The sequence below is a fragment of the Oncorhynchus gorbuscha genome, linkage group LG01 (assembly GCF_021184085.1).
Source record: "Oncorhynchus gorbuscha isolate QuinsamMale2020 ecotype Even-year linkage group LG01, OgorEven_v1.0, whole genome shotgun sequence".
NCBI classification, from domain to species: Eukaryota; Metazoa; Chordata; class Actinopteri; order Salmoniformes; family Salmonidae; genus Oncorhynchus; species Oncorhynchus gorbuscha.
The window spans coordinates 81,287,447-81,301,378 of NC_060173.1; the positions used below are offsets into that span (position 1 = coordinate 81,287,447).

The 13,932-nt window shown below is 44.0% G+C and overlaps 2 long non-coding RNA genes across 2 annotated transcripts; both read right to left on the reverse strand.

Annotated features, from left to right (window-relative positions):
* Positions 1-4,553: 4,553 nt before the first annotated feature.
* Positions 4,554-5,848, reverse strand: LOC124019815. Its single transcript, XR_006835854.1, has 4 exons — positions 5,811-5,848; positions 5,381-5,561; positions 5,192-5,258; positions 4,554-4,985 (listed from the first exon to the last, which is right to left on the reverse strand). It is a non-coding gene; the product is annotated as an uncharacterized LOC124019815 (long non-coding RNA).
* Positions 5,849-8,849: 3,001 nt separating this feature from the next.
* On the reverse strand, positions 8,850-10,877 carry LOC124019875. The gene is made up of 4 exons (XR_006835865.1): positions 9,673-10,877; positions 9,393-9,553; positions 9,092-9,156; positions 8,850-8,917 (listed from the first exon to the last, which is right to left on the reverse strand). It is a non-coding gene; the product is annotated as an uncharacterized LOC124019875 (long non-coding RNA).
* Positions 10,878-13,932: the final 3,055 nt, after the last annotated feature.

The following is a 13,932-nucleotide window of genomic DNA, read 5'->3' on the forward strand; positions in this document are numbered from 1 at the left end:
CACTCTTAGAAAAAAAGTTACTATCTGAACCTAAAAGGTTTCTTAGGCTGTCCCCATAAGACAGGGGGTAGGCAACTAGAATCAGCCGCGAGACATTTTTTGTTAGAGTGGATGGTCGGGTGGACGGAACATAATTATAATCATTTATACACTGCAAATTGACCACAACTAAGCCCCAAAAAGATTGTATATGAAAATAACAATTTCATACCTTGATTACATTGAGACACGATCCCTTATCTTATCTTCTCTTTTTTTTAATTATTAATGGAGATACTTGGGAACAGATGTCTAAATTAAACTTTTTTTTCTTCTGCATTCCTAGTGATTTTACTTTTTTTTTTGCTGAATAAAAAAAAAACTTTGGGGGGACCAAAAGAAATCACGGGCCTGTTGAAGACCTCTGCCATAGGAGAACCTTTGTTGGTTCTAGGTAGAACCCCTTTGGTTCCAACAAGAACTGTTTTGGGTTCCATGTAGAACTAGGCTACAGTTCCCAAAACATTTTAATCACTTTTCACCCGGTGCAAACAGATAATTGAATCCCCTCATTGGTCAACAGTCACACCATGTGACCATAGTCACACCTCACACCCCATGTGACCATTTACCTTTTGTCCTTCACCACCAGCAGTTACCATACCCGGTCTGCTAGGTGGTTACTACTTAAAGTCCCCAGGACATTCACAGTATCATGCAAGACTGCCTTCTCTTCTTGTGCACCAGAGGCATGGAATATTCTACAATCCACACTTCATCTGTATATGTTAAGTGCCACTGAATTAATGTAAAATATTGATCGGAGACTGTTACTGAGGATTGTACATGTTTTAGGCTGGATCATGTTGTTGTGTGTTTTAATTATGCAATGTATTGATTGTTGCTGCCTTCTTGGCCAGGTCTCCCTTGAAAAAACAAGACTTTGGCTCTCAATGGGATTTTCCTGGTTATTTTTAAAAAATTGAATTTGAATTTCCCCCCACCAAAGCTGTAATGGTATTTTAGGACATAAAGGCAAACTGTGTGGATTTTAAAATGGGAAACAACACCAACTCAACTTTGAAGTAGACCTGACCAAATAGGTTGATTTGTTTCAACAAGGATGAATAATAACATAGTTCTAATTCAAATTCCTCAGAGCCCATTGGATAATTTCTCTTCGGATCCCTCAAATCAGTTACAGCTGCAGTGCCTGTGGGGCACATAGCAGCTGTGAATCAAATTTAAAGAATATACACTTCTTCAACATTCAATATGAAGTATGGCTGCAGCAGGTATCCACTAATCAGCCCCTGACAGATTATGTCCTTTGGTTTTAACATCCATTCAACTATTTACCAGCAACCAGGTTTCATCTCTTACCTTGAACAATGGAGAAAGACAAAAAGGCAAACAGCAGCACTCCAATGGAAACACATACACGCTCTGTGGTCATCTTTATAAAGAAAGTCCTGTATGGCAGATTGAATGATACAGTTCAGTAGTTGAACGAATGCAGAGCCTTACTAAATAAAAATGATACAGAAGGACGTGACTATATAGCATAGAACCAAAAACAATAACACGGCCAATATTGTAATTCAGAGGTCTACTACATAACCTAAAATGAGTCAATAGCAACACGTGCGAAACAAGACAACTAAGACCTACCTAAGAATGCGCTGAGAACTGTTCAAATATCTCAAATTTACAATTATTCAATTACGGTTTACATTATGTGCAATAACTTCGTTATGCCTATCTCAATTATTTGAAATCTTCATGGGTTGTGCGCATCGTCCTGGTACTATAAAAAAAAACCTACTCAACCGCAGGCGGATTACACAAACACATGTATTTGAAGTGAGAGAGAACATAGCGATAATGACGTTAGTAGTCAAAATACATTTACTTCTGTTTCTTGGTAATATTTTTCGAACTTGAAGCGCTGCGATGGATAACGCGTCTAGACCCGAAATGCATCCGTATAAACCCCAATTTGAAACATAAAGTTACATCTTCCGTCGCTGCTGAGCACACCGAGGTTTGCAGCACGAATTTAACTGACGCGTTTTAGCTGGTTCTCCTCAAAGTGACTCTGCTTACGACTGAAATAGATTGTCTACTTAAGATAATACCACCAAATGACGGGATTTAAAAATAAATAAAAATCAGATAATCAAAATCATGTAGCCAACTGTAATGCGCGTTATTTGTGCATTATCATTCCCATACAATGATCAATGTTTGTTTGCATAACAAAACAAATGTAATGCTGTTATCACTTGCCGTAAATGGAGTAACTGTAGAATGAAGCATGTCCACACACGAAGAGATGAAAGAAAGAAGGACAAATAAGTGGCAGAGGGCAAGAGAAGAAGCTGAGCCAGAGAAGATGAGAAAGACCAATTGTACAACTTGAAGAAACAGTAGATATTCCAACTGAAAATTTGGAGGAACAGAGGGGCATTAAATGTAACATTTACATTTAAGTCATTTAGCAGACGCTCTTATAAGAGCGACTTACAAATTGGTGCATTCACCTTATGACATCCAGTGGAACAGCCACTTTACAATAGTGCATCTAAATATTTTAAGGGGGGGGGGGGTAGAAGGATTACTTTATCCTATCCTAGGTATTCCTTAAAGAGGTGGGGTTTCAGGTGTCTCCGGAAGGTGGTGATTGACTCCGCTGTCCTGGCGTCGTGAGGGAGTTTGTTCCACCATTGAGGGGCCAGAGCAGCGAACAGTTTTGACTGGGCTGAGCGGGAACTGTACTTCCTCAGTGGTAGGGAGGCGAGCAGGCCAGAGGTGGATGAACGCAGTGCCCTTGTTTCCACTATAATATAATAATAATATAGTATATGCCATTTAGCAGACGCTTTTATCCAAAGCGACTTACAGTCATCATGCAAATGACCACATTAAAGCTATTTACTAGAAACATTAGATTATCTGTTAGTGTAGCATATGTAACGAGGCCACTTAAAGTGAGAGCTCAGATACATTGCAAAAGCGTTTAGTTGTTGTGGCCTTTCATTTTAGGCAGACTGTCAAGCAGTCAATCCATATGTACATGATGTTCTCAAGACTGTGCATAGCAAAGTATAGTACAATGAATTCCCTATAGGATATTTCCTGATGAACAGAACCTAGACAGAGCCTACAAAATGTGTATTTTGCCAGCCATTGGATCTTACAGAATTGCAAGCTAACCTAACCTACAGTAATTGGTTTGGATGAGTGGGTATTCACTGGATTTGAAAACGTAAGTGAACTGTATAAAATTGTCAGCACCTTCAAGTCAGTTCTAATTTCAGACTAATTCCCCAAGAGACCACATTGGTCAAAAGTGCTTTGAATTTGATGCCTATATTTTTGTCTGACGTTAACATTGGGAGCTCTTAGTGAAAGGACAATCCTGTCCATCATACTCCAACACTTTTTTTCACCAGAAACATGTCTATGGCTTGGTATTTTCCAGAGGATTGGGTTTGATCTGTACTTCTCCCTCCCATTTCCCCATATCTCAGTACAGCACAGGAGATTGGAAGCACCTTAATTGGGGGTAATGGGTGGAGCAGAATCGATTCAAATACATGGTTTATAGGTATTTGATGCAATTCCATTTGTGCCAGCAAAGTTTGGTAAGATTTAGATACCAAATGTGCGTACTGGCAATCCTTGATTATGGCAAACACATTTTGAAGGGAAATAAATGGGCAGAATTAATATATTTGTTTTATTCAAAAGAAAAAACTAGTGGCACCCAGGAAAAGAGTTGCATTTTTTGGGGTGGTGACAATGGTTTCTGTGAGGATTACAGTTTAACCCTGGGGTGCATTTAACCCCAAGCCACCCTATTCTTTCTTCCCTGTAAGGTCTGCCTTCTTCGCCCTCAGCATTTGGCTGAGGCACATCTAACGCCATGCTTAATACAGTATTACAATTCTGACTGGGCAAATCACAGCAATAAACTTTTCAGTTTGTGCTAATGTACATAAAACCAGGATTTGGCCATGGGCTTTTGAATTGACCTTCAACTTAGAGACAAAAATGGAAATGAGGCAGCTGTTATTTGTTCAGAATCTTATAGTTGAATATTTGATACTATTCAACCTGTTTCATCCGATGAACTCATGAATTTAGAGTTGAATATGGCAGAATGGATCATCGATTTCCTGATGAACAGAACCCAGACAGAGCCTACAAGGCTGAACAGCCTGTCTGGTCCCTACAATCCCCTAATCAGTGCAGGTTGTTCAACCCTTCTCTATATCGTGGACATAAATTATTACCACAGCAATTCTTGGTACAGTGGTACACCGTCTGACCTACATCATTGAATAAATCAACTCGTCTCCACTTATGGGTTATAATCCACATCGCTGCCTGCCAATCCAAACGTTCTACTTGCCAATCAAACTTCAATACAAGTTGACAGATTAATAGCCTAGGTGTCGGCCCATTTCTGATTTGCCCACCTTGTCCTGTCTTTCCAAACAGCCAAAACTTTTCTTGCAGAAGTCTATGAATAATCGAGTTGCGCTGCTCACCGAGTCAGACAAATTCCCTAAAAGGAGGGAGTGGTCTTTATTTGAACACTTGCTCACCCACAGAACAGCAAAAGAACATAGAAACGTATAAATATTTCCACTAAAAAATAAGTGTATATCAATATCGCCCCAACAGAGGAATAACAGATTCTGTGGTCATGCGTTCATAATTATATTTTCCTAGTGGACAAACAGTGGGGTGGGACTGAGTGGAGGGGGAGGGTCCTCTGTCTCACCAGTCTCCTCACGGACGACTAGAGAAAGTCAGCAGCAGAGTAGGGCGTTTGGGGCTGGCTTTCAGGATGCTCTTGGTCTTCTTCTTGTTGCTGTTGGTAAGAGAGGCCACTGGGGACTTCAGCACTCCAAACAGGGGTTTCTGCTGGGGGTCAAATGGCACTCTGGACCACCCTTCTGGACTCACCAGCAGGCTGTGATCGGTCTTCCTGAATTCTGGGAATCATAAATGGGCAAAAACAAATAGGAAAGTCTCCTCAAAACTATGGAACTTTGAACTGTAAATAAATGAGGACACAGAAGCTAGATTATCAATGAAATTTGATGTGATTTGGAACACGGGACAACAAAGTATATACATTGGAAAATAGAGGTCTTGTCCGTTGTATGAGTAAATAAGGTGCTATCCGGTCCCCTCATACCTGCAGCTTTGTTTTTATGAAGTCCAAAGGTAACCTTCTTGGATTCAGATTTTGGAGTCTGACACTTCTGTGAAAGAAAATGATGAAAAGGGACGACACATTTGTGAACAGATGTTAACAAGGACAGATGGTGATGAAGTAACTTGATGTAATAATAGGCATCTTCTGTGTTGAACCAGTGTTTAGTACCTTCTTGCTGGACAACGATGTGCTGGGGCTTCCCTTTGCTCTCTTGAAGAAGATGGGTGTAGGGATGGTGGCATGGTGCTGGAAACGTAATGAAGTCAGACTCCTCCCCTCCCTTAGCCTTCTTGGGCATCATCCTTTTTGTTTTCTTGGCGTTCACCGGCGTAGACGGCTCTTCGCTGTCCTGAGGAGAGGATGAAACAAAAAGCAATTTAAGTAAAGTCAAATGTATAAACAAGAAACCTGTTCAATGGCTACAAGCATATAGCTAACGAGGTCAGATCTGCTACACTTAAGCTAACTAAAATGTTATGCGTTTAGGAACGAACTTTCAAACATGTGCATATTTGATTGAGGGAGACATCCATCAAATGTGGCAGGCTGATTCAACCTGGGCCTAGGAAGTGAAGTCAAATGTGAACTTAAAACTCACGTTGACTCTAGCAGCCTCTGTCTCAGCCTCCAGCTCCTCAGCCTCCAGCTCCTCAGCCTCGACCTCTATCACTACCGGGAACTTTCGCTTCTACACGGGAGTCTCCAGGTCAACCTTTGTGGGCAGCTCCTCTGCAATGCTCTCCTCCACTGCCCTGGTGTCTGGCGCCTGCTCCTCAGATACCGGCGCTGCCTCCTTTTTCTTCTTGAGCGGAGTTGGTGTGGAAACCTCTACAAGCTCCGCCTCAGCGTCTACAAGTGTGCGGTTGGAGTCTGCTGCAGTCTTTGTTTTACCCTCGGCCTCTGCCTTTTTCAGGGCAGTGGTGGCCATGTGGACGTCAGCTGGAGGCTCCTCAGCTGGAATGGTTTAGGGCCTGCTGGTGTCGTGTCTACCGGTGCCGAGTCTGTTTCAGCGACCTCTTCCTTTGTGCTCTCAACACTCCTTTCAGCCTTCTTCCTCCTAGTCTTCTTTAGTGGGGTGGTCATGATCTCTTCTACAGCATCTGGCTTCGTCTCAACCTCCTCTACAGTTGTCTGTTCCTCAGGGTCCTGCTTGGTGCTCTTCCTTCTGCCCTTCCTCTTGGTTGTGCTAGTCGTAGCAGTCTCAGAGGCACTCTCTGGCTCTGTAGCCCTCTCTGCAGCCTCTCCGTCCTGGGTAGCTGTAGCAGGCTGGTCTTCTGTCTCCGTGGCTTTCACACTAGCCTCTGGCACATCTGTATTAGTTTCTGGTTCTGCTACCGCTTCCTCCTGTACAGGCGTTTTAGACTTCTTGATCTTTTCTTCTTAGGACGACGTGCTGTCTGGTAACGGTGTCTCGGATTGGGTCTTCTGTTCCATCTCCATGACAGATGATAGGCTCCCCACCACTACATCCTGTGGAGTTTCTGATTGGACCTCCGTCTCCACGGCAGTTACCTCTGTGGGAGTATCAGTGACCTTCATAGGAGAGGTGTCCTCCTCCAGGACAGCATCTTGCTTCTCCCCAACATCGGTGCGCTCGGCTGGGTTAGAGGTTCTCTTTACCCCCGCCTCTCCAGCCTCTAGAGAGTCTATTGGGGCAGAGAGCACAGTCTTTGCTTCTGTAGGTGCTGCCTTCTTAGCGTCTGTCGTTTCACTCTTTGTTGTAGGAGGAGTTGTGTCCGCCTCAGCCTTCACTTCCGACTCCTCCGCCACACTGTTTTGCTCGTCACTCTTCACTTCTCCCATGCTCCTCTTCTTCCTCGTGGTGATGTCCCCGGGTGTCTTTGCTGGCTCTCTTGTCCGATGCTGCACGCTGGTCTGACTTCCCTGGTTTTGAGTCGTTTTTCTTGCCTGAAGTAGAAAATATGGAGATACATCATTGCTAAGAACTACACTGAACAAAAATATGAACACAAAATGTAAAGTGTTGGTCCCATGTTTCATGAGCTGAAATAAAATAACCCAGAAATATTCCATAAGCACAAAGTCCTTACTTCGCTCAGATTTTGTGCACAAATGTGTTTACATCCCTGTTAGTGAGCATTTCTTCTTTGCCAAGAGAATACATCCACCTGACAGGTGCGGCATATCAGTAACCTGATTAAACAGCATGATCATTACACAGGTGCATCTTGTGCTGGGACAATAAAAAGACACTAAAATGTGCAGTTTTGTCACACAACGCCACAGATGTCTCAAATTGATGGAGCATGCAAATGGCATGCTGACAGCAGGAATCTCCACCAAAGCGGTTGTCAGATAATTGAATGTTCATTTCTTTACCATAAGCCACCTCCCAATATAATTGAGGTACGTGTAACCACGCCAGCCCAGGACATCCACATTCAGCTTCTTTACCTGCAGGATTGTCTGAGAGCAGCCATCTGGACAGCTGATGAAACTGAGGAGTATTTAGGTCTGTAATAAAGCCCTTTTGTGGGGAAAAACTCATTCTGACTGGCCGGGCCTGGCTCCCCTGTGGGTGGGCCTGGCTCCAAGTGGGTGGGCTTATCCCAGGCCCACCCATGGCTGCACCCCTGCCCAGTCATGTGAAACCCATAGATTAGGGCCTAATTTATTTATTTCAATTGACTGAATTCCATATATGAACTGTAACTCAGTAAAGTCGTTGAAATTGTTGCGTTCATATTTATGTTCAGTGTACATTCAACACTGAAAAAATGTATAAATAAACAAAAAGACACTTAATATCTATGGCAATCACGGTAACAAAGACTTAAGGTGAAAGGTTAGTGTATAAATAGTGAGTTTGATGTACCTTTACGTTTCTTGGCTGGTGAGCTCTCTTCCTCCTCTAGGGCTCTTCCCCTCTTCATCCTCTTTCTGCTGCCAAACATTTCATCGTCATTCGTTGACACTTCCTCTGGGTACTCGTCCTGTGGGAAGACTCCTGAGAGAGCAAGAGGAAGACAAAAGGAAAAGAGCGACATCACTGAGATCCCGGAGACTGCAGGGGAACAAAACCGAAAAAATAAGAATGCTTTTGTGTGCTTTTACTTACGTCTTGATGACTTTGTAGAGTCTCTGTCTGTCGTGGCTGGGGGTGTTGCTACGGCTGGCTAGTCCAAACAGCCTGTCCGCCAGGGCAGAGTAGTCAAACTGAAGAACAGGTCCAATCCCCCAACCATCTGGTATCTCAGACTCCGAATCGCTCTCCAGATGGAGCATTTCATCTTCTTCATTCGCCAGACTATATTCATCATCTGCCTCAGATGATACGGTGCCTAAAACCACAAAGGGAGGAGAGGACCAGTCTTAAAATATTGAATACCTGGACATTTTTAATTAGAGGCCTTGTATCATTAATAAGACAATTCCATATAATGCAATGTAGACTTGTGGAAGTCAAGCTAATTTCTCTACCAGTTAGTCCTCAGAACTTCAATGCCTACAGTTGGTCTGCTTTCCAGAGGTTTTCATGGGGATTTCATAGCAGCTTATTTGCCCTTATGAGGCTCCTTTTTCTCTTCCTCCTCTTCTTCTTCTTCAGAAGCCTGTCCCGAGTCAGGCTCCTCAGACCCTCCACCTGTAGCATTCACCTCCTTCAGCAGGTCTTCAATGACGAAGGGAGCCTGGTCCACAATGGCACTGAAGATGCTGCCGCAGATAGCCTTGAGCAGGATCCGACTGGGACAAAGGAAACAAGGGGAGGAGAAAAAGAGAAGGGGAATGCGCAGAGTGAGTTAAAACAACAGTCAAAGGGTGATGGTCATTCATTTGAAAAGGGTCATAGATAAAGACAGTGGTATTACTCAAGGGGCTGTTGTCACCCCTCGCACAAAAGTTCCCTGTAACACTCACTCTTTGGTTTTGGATGCTGTTTTGCAGAACGGGTCGATAAACGTCAGGTTCTGAGCCGTAGTGAGCTGCAATCACAACAAAAGCGCTAAATCATTTAACTGTGGTGGAACCAATATCAGCATGAAACTTAGCTCACACACACAATATGAATTCCTAAAAACCAACAAACCCTAACCATTATGACAGCCATATCATTATCATACTTTAGTAATACCACATCTCTACCTTCATAAGCTGATTTATTACATCACAATTACATTACTAATTGTAGCAGCAAAACTAAATCTCGATCAGCACTTACAGTAACCATGGGTTATACCTCAGCTGAGCCAACTGCAGTCAGCTCAGTCATGTAGAGGTCCAGTATGTGAAACTGCAACCCACAAGGGGCTCCGCTGGCGCTGTGGAGGACCTGAGCAGTCAGGAGCTCCAGTCAGGAGCTCCAGAAACCTGGTCACCACACTGAAAGACAAAACAAGTTATTTGAACATCACAGGAAGGATGCACGCAAAAAGGCTTAAAGGGACATTACAGTTCAAAATCATAGTTTATCAGGTGTTTAGGGTCAAAGAATCACCCACCTGGTCTCCCATTCTTTCATCTTCATTATTTCAAAAGAGTTCCTGAACACGAAAAGAACCAGCTGTCACAGAGAAAGAAAGAGAAGGTAAGGATGTAATTTCTTCATGTCTAAATTATTTTTACAGTTTATTCTCCAGCTATATGTGATGATTTATTGGGTAAAGAAAAGCTGCTAACATTTTGATGAAAATACTGACCTGGAAAAACGTATTGAAAGACAAAACAAGAAAATGTTTTATTGTTCCTGCCTTTAGTATGGCACTGCTGGAGGGGGGTAGTGTTGTGAATGCAGATATACCCCTTTTATGTCCCGCCTACCATGTGGGGTGATTGGCAATAGTGTTGGCCAATCATCAGTCAGTGCCACATTCATGTTCTGTGTAACTGTCATTTCGGGGGAATTGACATGCTGTATGGCCCTGGCATAGAATCCAGATTGTGCTGTGCTGGACCTAGTCAGTCCTAAAAGTGTGTGTTGTTTGTGTACAATAAACATCATGAGCATTAGCTAACATTAGCTCACACTCAGTGAAGCTCTCAAACCACAACAATAATTTCCTGAAGGGAGGGCCATCCATTTTCATTTCAGAGAGGTCCAAATTTATCCATGTAAACCCTTAACATAAATAACATTCACTCCATAACCCTAAAAAGATGTATCAATTTAACCTTTTGTTTTTTTGAAATATGAAAGACACGGTCCTTATGCCTCCAAAACCGTATGGCAAGCAATGCGTGATAATGTTCAGACCGAGCATCAGGGCTCTTAACAAGTTGGCAACTTTGTTGGTCGCATCGTTACTGGGCTTGTGCGACTTTTCTTTAATGTGTTCTACATCTTAAGACCTTTTACATAATTGTTTGCGCTAACGACAAGTTGACTATTGTATTGTTAAACCATGAAATTCCGATGGTTTAACAAGCAAAAACGAATCAAAGGGTTAGAAAACCTAGCAATACGAAGAGATGAGGCGCACAAGCTGCGTATCCCTTCCACCGTCATCTTAAAAGAGAAGGGCGTGGTCCAATTTCTCCGCAAGCCCGTTAGCATCACCGTTGATTTTCTGTGTCCTAACACTGATATATTTTCTTATCTTCTTGATGGGCTTCTCGGTAGATGCCGATCTCTGCTTCTTGTTGTATTGGCGCCATGTTCCCAAAAATTCAAGTGGGTACACATTTCTCCCTGCTTTCCGCACGCGTTTTCCCTCGTCGCAGAATGATGACTTCACACTTAAAATACATGGCCGCTATTCTGCATTTCGTCACTGGGCGGCAATGTTCACTCAACTTTGACTCGTCATTTCTACCCTGACAGAGTCCATGGAGGCAATTTATAATCACACCCAACCTTTTAATACTGAGAGAATTCCTCCGTGACATGCAAATCCCAGAACAGTAATAATGAGATAGACACTTAGGCTACTATAGTAACATCTTTATAATTGAAATAGACTGAACAAAAACATTAACGCAATTTCAAAGATTTTACTGAGTTACAGTTCATATGAGGAAATCAGTCAGTTGAAATCCATTAATAACTCACTGCCCTAATCTATGGAATTTACATGACAGGGAATACAGATATACATCTGTTGGTCACAGATACCTTTAAAAAATGGGCCGCACAATTATCTCTGGATCTCCTCATTGTATTTCTGTGCATTCAAATTGCCATAGATAAAATGCAATTGTGTTTGTTGCCTGTAGCTTACACCTGCCCAAACCATAACCCCACCGCCACCATGGGGAACTCTCTTCACAATGTTGACATCAGCAAGCCTCTTGTTCACACAACGCCATACACGTGGTCTGCGGTTATGAGGCAGGTTGGACATACTGCCAACTAAAACCACGTTGGAGACGTCTTATGGTGGAGAATTGAACATTCAATTATCTGGCAACAGCTCTGGTGGTGCTCTTTTGAGAACTGTGTTTTTCCCCAATTGTATTTAGCCTTATAGCATACTGCCGTCCACGCATTACTGTGTTTATAATGTGAAGAAATAGCCTAACAGTTTATTAACATTTTAAGCGAAACGTTCTGATCTGTTGCACCAGTCTCATTGCTTTTAAAACATTTTTATGTACAGTGGCTGTAATCATTTGGTATCTATCGTCCCACAATGGTCCCATACTCTGTTTGGAATAGGCTGTTTCTTTCTCGCACAGAACGACAAGCTGACCAATAGAATAGGTCAACTTTTCTACTATGGGGATAGCAGATTGACATAGGCTAGTGATTTTGCGGTTCTTACTCGTCTGGTTGGCTGACGAAAAGTTAATGTGTTCAGTTATTCCATTATCAATATGCGCCTTGGAATTCAATAAGGACGCGTGCCTTTGCATCCCTGATGTGTCTGTCTTACATTTACATTTACATTTAAGTCATTTAGCAGACGCTCTTATCCAGAGCGACTTACAAATTGGTGCATTCACCTTATGACATCCAGTGGAACAACCACTTTACAATAGTGCATCTAAATATTTTAAGGGGGGGTGAGAAGGATTACTTTATCCTATCCTAGGTATTCCTTAAAGAGGTGGGGTTTCAGGTGTCTCCGGAAGGTGGTGATTGACTCCGCTGTACTGGCGTCGTGAGGGAGTTTGTTCCACCATTGGGGAGCCAGAGCAGCGAACAGTTTTGACTGGGCTAAGCGGGAACTGTACTTCCTCAGTGGTAGGGAGGCGAGCAGGCCAGAGGTGGATGAACGCAGTGCCCTTATTTGGGTGTAGGGCCTGATCAGAGCCTGGAGGTACTGAGGTGCCGTTCCCCTCACAGCTCCGTAAGCAAGCACCATGGTCTTGTAGCGGATGCGAGCTTCAACTGGAAGCCAGTGGAGAGAGCGGAGGAGCGGGGTGACGTGAGAGAACTTGGGAAGGTTGAACACTAGACGGGCTGCGGCGTTCTGGATGAGTTGTAGGGGTTTAATGGCACAGGCAGGGAGCCCAGCCAACAGCGAGTTGCAGTAATCCAGACGGGAGATGACAAGTGCCTGGATTAGGACCTGCGCCGCTTCCTGTGTGAGGCAGGGTCGTACTCTGCGGATGTTGTAGAGCATGAACCTACAGGAACGGGCCACCGCCTTGATGTTAGTTGAGAACGACAGGGTGTTGTCCAGGATCACGCCAAGGTTCTTAGCGCTCTGGGAGGAGAACACAATGGAGTTGTCAACCGTGATGGCGAGATCATGGAACGGGCAGTCCTTCCCCGGGAGGAAGAGCAGCTCCGTCTTGCCGAAGTTCAGCTTGAGGTGGTGATCCGTCATCCACACTGATATGTCTGCCAGACATGCAGAGATGCGATTCGCCACCTGGTCATCAGAAGGGGGAAAGGAGAAGATTAATTGTGTGTCGTCTGCATAGCAATGATAGGAGAGACCATGTGAGGTTATGACAGAGCCAAGTGACTTGGTGTATAGCGAGAATAGGAGAGGGCCTAGAACAGAGCCCTGGGGACACCAGTGGTGAGAGCGCGTGGTGAGGAGACAGATTCTCGCCACGCCACCTGGTAGGAGCGACCTGTCAGGTAGGACGCAATCCAAGCGTGGGCCGCGCCGGAGATGCCCAACTCGGAGAGGGTGGAGAGGAGGATCTGATGGTTCACAGTATCGAAGGCAGCCGATAGGTCTAGAAGGATGAGAGCAGAGGAGAGAGAGTTAGCTTTAGCGGTGCGGAGCGCCTCCGTGATACAGAGAAGAGCAGTCTCAGTTGAATGACTAGTCTTGAAACCTGACTGATTTGGATCAAGAAGGTCATTCTGAGAGAGATAGCGGGAGAGCTGACCAAGGACGGCACGTTCAAGAGTTTTGGAGAGAAAAGAAAGAAGGGATACTGGTCTGTAGTTGTTGACATCGGAGGGATCGAGTGTAGGTTTTTTCAGAAGGGGTGCAACTCTCGCTCTCTTGAAGATGGAAGGGACGTAGCCAGCGGTCAGGGATAAGTTGATGAGCGAGGTGAGGTAAGGGAGAAGGTCTCCGGAAATGGTCTGGAGAAGAGAGGAGGGGATAGGGTCGAGCGGGCAGGTTGTTGGGCGGCCGGCCGTCACAAGACGCGAGATTTCATCTGGAGAGAGTCTTCACTTGTAGCCTACTTCAGAGCTGCAAGGCTTGTGAAAAGGACCAGATCAAGTGACCGGCATGGGCTAATAAGAATTTAAATATCTGAGACAGCCACGTGAGTGAGAGGTACTTTGGAGCACAGCGATTGGAATTAGAATTATTATATTCAGCACAACGGCCACATGGCATATGGATTTT